Source organism: Apteryx mantelli, chromosome 17 (genome assembly GCF_036417845.1).
Source record: "Apteryx mantelli isolate bAptMan1 chromosome 17, bAptMan1.hap1, whole genome shotgun sequence".
In the NCBI taxonomy this organism is placed as follows: domain Eukaryota; kingdom Metazoa; phylum Chordata; class Aves; order Apterygiformes; family Apterygidae; genus Apteryx; species Apteryx mantelli.
The window spans coordinates 4,282,562-4,290,045 of record NC_089994.1 but is presented as its reverse complement, the minus strand read 5'-3'; positions in this window follow the sequence as shown (position 1 = coordinate 4,290,045).

Below are 7,484 nucleotides of genomic sequence, written 5' to 3'. Positions count from 1 at the left end.
GAATGAACGTTCTCAGTGGTTAAATTACTAAAACCAGACAAAGTATCATTGCATGTATCCTACAACCTGGTTCAAGAAGTACAAGCTGACCTGAAAAGCACATATAATTAACTGCGGTGATCTACTGCTGCACTATCAAGAGAACAGATCTCCCACCAGCATCCGCTACGCTAAGAAGCAACCGGAAAATCATTTAATTGTTAATTCTAAAAAACAAGGGTATTTTGGGGCAGGACGAGAGGACAATCTCTCACCGAGCTGACGGTTACACCGCCTTTACGGCGCTGCTCTGTAAAACTACCAAAACACTCGACGCTTTCCGTGCTCCTCGCCCCGCCGGCGGGCAGCAAGGCAAGGCAAGGCCCCAGACGGTCTCGCACCCCCGACCGAAACCGTGACCGGACGGGGACGGCGCGGTGCTGTCAACCGGGGCTCCCCTCCGCGGGCGCAGCTCGAAGGAGCGACCGGTCTTCCCCCAAAACGCCCCCCCCCCCCCGTCTTCCCGCCTGCCCGGGCGGCCGGATGCCCCTCCCCCCGCCGCCCTCAGGCGCGGCGCCCGCCGCCGCTTCCCGCCCTTGCCTCGGGGGCGGCCCCGCGCGCCGCACTGCGCCTGCGCCTGCGCCGCCGCCGCCGCCGCCGCCGCCGCCGCCGCCGCCGCCGCCGCCGCCGCCGCCGCCGCCGCCGCGGGGGGAGGGGGAGGGGCGGCGGTGTGTGTGGGGGAAGAAAGCAGCTGCGCAATGGCCTCCTGGTGGGAAAGGGGACATGGAGCCGACGTTACATGAGTGACCGATGCGACTGTGAGCAGCAGGGACATGCTGCCTGTGCCACAGGCCCTGGTGCACCTGGAGGACCCTGTCTGCCTGTGCCACGGGCCCTGGTACACCTGGGGGGCCCCATCTGTGATATGTGCTAATTTGTTACATCAACTCGGGAAGTGACTGTACGATGAAACTAGGCGCTAAGTACGGGCTAAACTACAACATCCTGTAAGGAGAACATGTCCCCCACCCGAGATGATTCCACTGAGCTAGCGAAACTGCAAGGTCAGTTTAGATCACCTAAGATGGCGGTATTGCACAACTGTATTGTGAAATGTGTGCACACGACCTGAAGGTCATCACTCACAACGCCGAGGAAGACTCCAGCCTTCATCCCCACGACCACCAGAGGGCTGAAGAAGACCCCCTAGCAACAGTCGGTGCAACCGCAGAAGTTACAGGAAGTGCCACGTATACCCGGAACTAGAGCCGCATAGAAGGAGACTGTGAGTGGGGGAATTTTACGCGCCATTGGTGGAGCAGAGACTCCCCGGCCGCCCAGCACTGTTTTGCTTACTTGTGACTTGCTCAATTATTTTATTAAATTGGAATTAATGCAACCCAGTTAGAGTGGTCGTTACGATTTGTCACGTTTACCTATAACAATTTGGTGCCGTGACTCGGATGCAGGTTTCCCTGGTTCGGGACTCTGACTCAGGGGAGGCGCCCCATCTTCGGATGGCCCTTGAGTGGGTAGTTCCCCTACCACAACCTGTACTTCCGAACCCTAAATTGGACAAGTAAGCAAAAGAACTGCAGTACCCCGTAAACTTTGTGCACGAAGATCTGAACGAAGACTCAGGATTGAGTAAAGTATTGGTAAGTGGTTCCGTTCGGTTGGGGTGGGATCCCCGGAGCACGTCTGAGTGAGACGTCCCCAGGGGACGAAGCGAGTGCGGACCCTACAGTAGTGCGGTTCCCATTGCCCGCGAGGGCGTGGGCCACAACCTAGGGGAGCGGTTGAGCGTGTGTGTGTGTGTGTGCTCCGGAAGATGGGACAGAAAAAGAGCAAGTCTTCTGATCCCATAGAGGGCTTTACAGTACGGTTACCAGATATACCGCCTGATAGCCCTTTAGGATTAATGATTAAGCATTGGGACGATTGGCCCTCCAGGAAAGGCAAAAGTCGAGAGAAAATGGTACATTACTGCATGCAAGTATGGGGTGGGAAGCAGATTAGAAGAGACCACCTTTATTGGCCAATATACGGGTCTTTTGAAAATTGGATATGTCAGGCCCTAAACATATATGTGAATTCAAAGGAGCCCTTTAGCTTAGAAGAGAGTGAGTAAAAAAAACTTTAGAAGCTTTGCGGGGACCCCGGAGAATTGCAGTAGTACACGTTAGGGGCCATCAAAAAGGCACATCTTACCACATAAGGGGAAATAATCTAGCAGATGAAGAAGCAAAAAAGGCAGCTTTACACCTATTGTCTGAAGGAAAAGAGGGCCAAGATAAGCTAGATACCAGGATGAGTTTTACTAAACAGGAAATTGATAAGTTACGACAAATAGGAGCCATAGAAAAGAAGGTAAATGGGTGCTGCCCGATGATAGAGAAATTGTATCCAAAGGTGTGGCTTGGAGAATCATGAAAGAATTCCACCGACAGACTCATTGGGGAGTGCAAGCATTAGTAGACCAGTTTGGGACCAAGTATATGTGCATTGGAATATATGATATAGCAAAAAGACTAGTGGGAGAATGTTTGACCTGTCAGAAGGTTAACAAGCAGCACCTCAGAGAAAAGGTCCCAGGGGGACGATCAATAGCCAGGAGGCCGTTTGAGAAAATACAGGTTGACTTTACAGAACTCCCAAAAGTGGGCAGGTATAAATACCTATTAGTTATAGTAGATCGTTTAACTTACTTTGTAGAAGCTTTTCCCGTAGCCCGAGCAACTGCGAAATCGGTAGCCAAGATATTGTTAGAAAATATTATACCCTGGTATGGGAATGTATTAGTCATAGACTCAGACAGGGGACCACATTTCACATCCAAAGTCATTAAAGAAACATTAGATCCTTTAGGAATCAAGTGGGAGTATCACACTCCTTGGCATCCTCAAAGTTCGGGAAAGGTAGAAAGGATGAATGGGGAAATAAAAAAACAGTTAACGAAGCTAATGATGGAAACCCAGATGAATTGGGTCAAGTGTTTACCTTTAGCTTTGTTGAATATACGAACTCAGCCCAGAACTGACACAGGAGTCTCCCCTTTTGAAATGTTATATGGGATGCCATACGATTTAGAAATACCAAAAGAACATCCTAAAGTAGAAGAGAGATTATTACAGAAATATATTACAGAGCTTATGAAGAGAAGACAAGAATTGATAAAGAAAGGACTAATAGTACAGAGACCTCCACTAGATGTAGCCATTCACCGAGTTAACCCTGGAGACAAGGTTTTAATTAAAACCAGGAAAGACTCGTCCTTGACTCCCCACTGGGAGGGACCTTTTCTTGTCTTGCTTACCACAGACACTGCTATTCGTACCGCAGAGCGAGGATGGACACATGCCAGCAGAATTAAAGGACCGATCTCAGAATCATCGTGGGAAGCCTTTGGAAACCCGGACAATTTAAAAGTAACCTTTAAGAAGAAACCTAGAAACCTCGATAAGTGAGACCACATTTTGTAAAACCCCACATTGTATTTGTTATCCCTTTGTGTGTTATGAATGTAGGGTTTGTAAAGAGAAGTAGTGGACTCATTGTTAGTACGGGTACCTCCCTAGCGGCATTTGCCGCCCTTGTTATGACAACTTGACCTATTTGACATCAAAGGATCTTAAGAAAGGATCGGTAGAATGGTGGGAAGCCTTTGCTAAAGGAGTACAACCTGAGAAAGGTTGTACCCACACCAACCACCCTGATCACATAAGGCTAAAATTGAAAACACCAATTGTAGGTGGACTGTGCCGTATGTTGAGTGTCACTCTTGAGAACTGGGAAGCCTTTAAAATCAGAAAAGCTCATAAAGGAGGTTCCCCTGAAGAATACGGCTGCTGTCGAGAAGACGGTACACCCTGCTGCTCTGAGCAAAAGAGTAGGCAGAGGAGACAGAGATGTATAGAAACTGTGGGGATCGAGGCCGACAAGCCACCTCCTAAGCAGGAATACCTAAAGTTATAAGACCCAGACTCTTCAAAGTCCCAGAGACACTTGGCATCACGGGTCGCCCCTCCAAGGCATTAAGAGTTCGTAAAATATCCGTTAACCAAACCATGGGTCTGCTACTCCTCTGGAAGATGACTGTGCTAGGCTTATTAGGAAGACAAATCAAAGGGGAACATAATGTACACCAACCCTTTAAATGGTCATTAATAAGATGGGAAGATCAAAAAGTGATCCAAGTACAAACTGTACCCGGGAACCCTACATTCACACCTACCTTGTGTGAATTGGTACCCATTGAGCCATGTTTGAGTCGAAAGGAGCACGGAAAAGGGTTTTACTTTTGCCCTAGTTCTAATCCTGGGCGAGGATACTGTAACTACCCAAACTCTTATTATTGTGCTTATTGGGGATGTGAAACTATAGCCTCTGATTGGACTCCAGGAGCAGGATCAGATAAGTTTTTATCAGTAAAATGGGGGCCTTCTGGGTGTACCCCCCCTAAAGAGGATTTCCAGCTGGGGTATCGGGGAAGTCCCCACTATACCCCCCCGGGAACTTGTAAATATTTAATGATAAATATCACCCGTCCGGAAGATCCAGGATGGTTTTTGGGAAAGACCTGGGGAGTCCGGTACTGGGAGACTGGGACCGATAGAGGTGGATTAATTTTCATAAAGAAAGAAAGTGTGTGACCTACTCCTCAAGCAATAGGGCCTAATCTAATTATTAAGGGAGTAAAAATCAAGAATCAAACCAACGGGCACAATCATTAATTCAACAAGTATTCCCATGAATTACTCCGCCCTGAATAGCACTGTTATAATCCCAGAAAGTGAAACTACAGATAATGTAGATAATCCCCTATGGAAGGTTGTGCAAGCAACCTACAAAGTACTAAATGCCACAAAACCTAATATAACTGCCCATTGCTGGCTATGCTATGACATAAGACCCCCTTTTTATGAAGCAATAGGAATAAATATGACATATACCTTAAGCGATGATTCCGCCTCACATTGTCAATGGGAAGATAAGAAGAAGGGATTGACCATGGAACAAGTTACAGGAATAGGAATGTGTATTGGCAAAGTGCCCAAATCAAAGAAAAAGCTGTGTGGATCTATGTCATTGCAAAACCACACCCCTAAAAATGGATGGGTTATTCCCACCAAAGGAACTAGATGGATATGCTCAAAAACAGGCCTGACTCCTTGTGTCTCCTTAAGGGTACTTAATGAGTCCTGAGAGTATTGCATACAAGTAGAAATAGTTCCAAAAATCTTGTACCATCCAGAAAATGTGATGTATGACCATTGGGACACCCCTCACCCGGTTCGAGTAAAAAGAGAACCATTTACTGCAATTACTATAGCCACCTTACTAGGTCTTGGGGCAGTGGGAGCGGGAACTGGAATTTCCTCCCTAGTGAAGCAACAGCAAAGCCTTAGCACCCTACAGGCAGCTGTAGATGAGGACTTGGAACGAATAGAAAAATCCATTACAGCCTTAGAAAAGTCGTTGACATTGCTATCAGAAGTAGTGTTACAGAACAGAAGAGGGATGGACCTCTTATTTTTGCAACAGGGAGGATTGTGTGCAGCCCTAGGAGAAGAATGTTGTTTTTACGTGGATCATACAGGAGTTGTCAGGGATACTATGGCGAAACTGAGAGAAGGCCTTGAAAGACGTAAAAAGGAAAGAGAAGCCCAGCAAGGTGGTATGAATCATGGTTCGGTCATTCTCCCTGGCTAACAACCCTATTGTCTACAATCGTGGGTCCATTGGCTTTGTTAGTACTTGTGTTGACCTTTGGACCATGTATAGTAAATAAAATAATTAACTTAACAAAGGGCAGACTTGAAGCTGCACACCTGCTATTGATATGAAGTCAATATGAACAACTAAGTGAAGGCGATAGTAAGCATAACCCTATGCTCTCCCTAGCACAAGAGACTGTTGTCCGATTTGATGAACAAATTAAAAGGGACCAAAACAGAAAGGGGGGATTGTGATATGTGCTAATTTGTTACATCGACTCGGGAAGTGACTGTACGATGAAACTAGGCGCTAAGTACGGGCTAAACTACAACATCCTGTAAGGAGAACATGTCCCCCACCCGAGATGATTCCACTGAGCTAGCAAAACTGCAAGGTTAGTTTAGATCACCTAAGATGGCGGTATTGCACAACTGTATTGTGAAATGTGTGCACACGACCTGAAGGTCATCACTCACAACGCCGAGGAAGACTCCAGCCTTCATCCCCACGACCACCAGAGGGCTGAAGAAGACCCCCTAGCAACAGTCGGCGCAACCGCAGAAGTTACAGGAAGTGCCACGTATACCCGGAACTAGAGCCGCATAGAAGGAGACTGTGAGTGGGGGAATTTTGCGCGCCGTTGGTGGAGCAGAGACTCCCTGGCCGCCCAGCGCTGTTTTGCTTACTTGTGACTTGCTCAATTATTTTATTAAATTGGAATTAATGCAACCCAGTTAGAGTGGTCGTTACGATTTGTCACGTTTACCTATAACACCATCTATCTGTGCCACGGGCCCTGGTGCACCTGGAGGGCCCCGTCTGCCTGTGCCATGGACCCCTGGTACACCTGGGAGGCCCCGTCTGCCTGTGCCACGAGCCCTGGTACACCTGGAGGACCCCATCTACCTGTGCCATGGGCCCTTGCTTGTTTGCTAACATGCTTTTACACCTTCCTCCTTCTTCCTTGGTCTGCAGCTCCCCTTACGCCTGTGTTTATTCTATACGGCTCCCTTTATGTACGTTAGATACTATTTCTTTGTTCTCTTTGTTGCCCCTAAAACTAGTTTTGCCCAGCTCCAGGTCTGCATTTTTTTTTAACTGACTGTCAGTGAGTTGTTTATGGCCATGGGTCTCAGTGCCAGCCTGCGCCCCATCCCATGCCAACCCATGCCCGTAGTCCTCTGTGTCACGTCTCCGCTCCTCTGCTGTCCTACCAGGCCTGTATTTCTCTACACCAGACTAACTACATTTTCCTGGATCCCTACAGAAGATATGTCCCCTTTGGCTCATGACAAAAGCAGGGGGTTAAGCATGGCCGAAGTGCAGCCCTTCATGCTGCAGAGGTCTTCGGTAGGCGGCACATGGTTCAGCGCAGTGACTCCAGCCCTTGCAATAACAGACAACCATTATGAGCAGGTGCATCTTGTTGGACAACCTTGCAGCTTGGAGGGAGGGCCAGAGAAACACAACCCTTCTTGGTCCTTTACAGCGCATAAGACCTGGGAGTGCCAAAGAGCTGAGGTGTAAAAGCAGCTGTTCAGGGTCCTGGTTTGGGACCAACTCAAATAAAAGCTGGAGAAAAGACCCTGGCCCAGGAAACCTGATGACAAGACAAGGAAGAGACAGAGCTAGGATCAAGGGCTGTGCTAGAGCCTTCTGTCATCTCTGCGGGCAAACTGTTTAGCCCTTGGAGGTAATGAGGGCTTCAGGTTTATTCGCTTTCATACATCAAGAGTCCCGAAATCTCAGGCTGAAGGACAGGACCACAGTGGGCAGCTATGGATGGG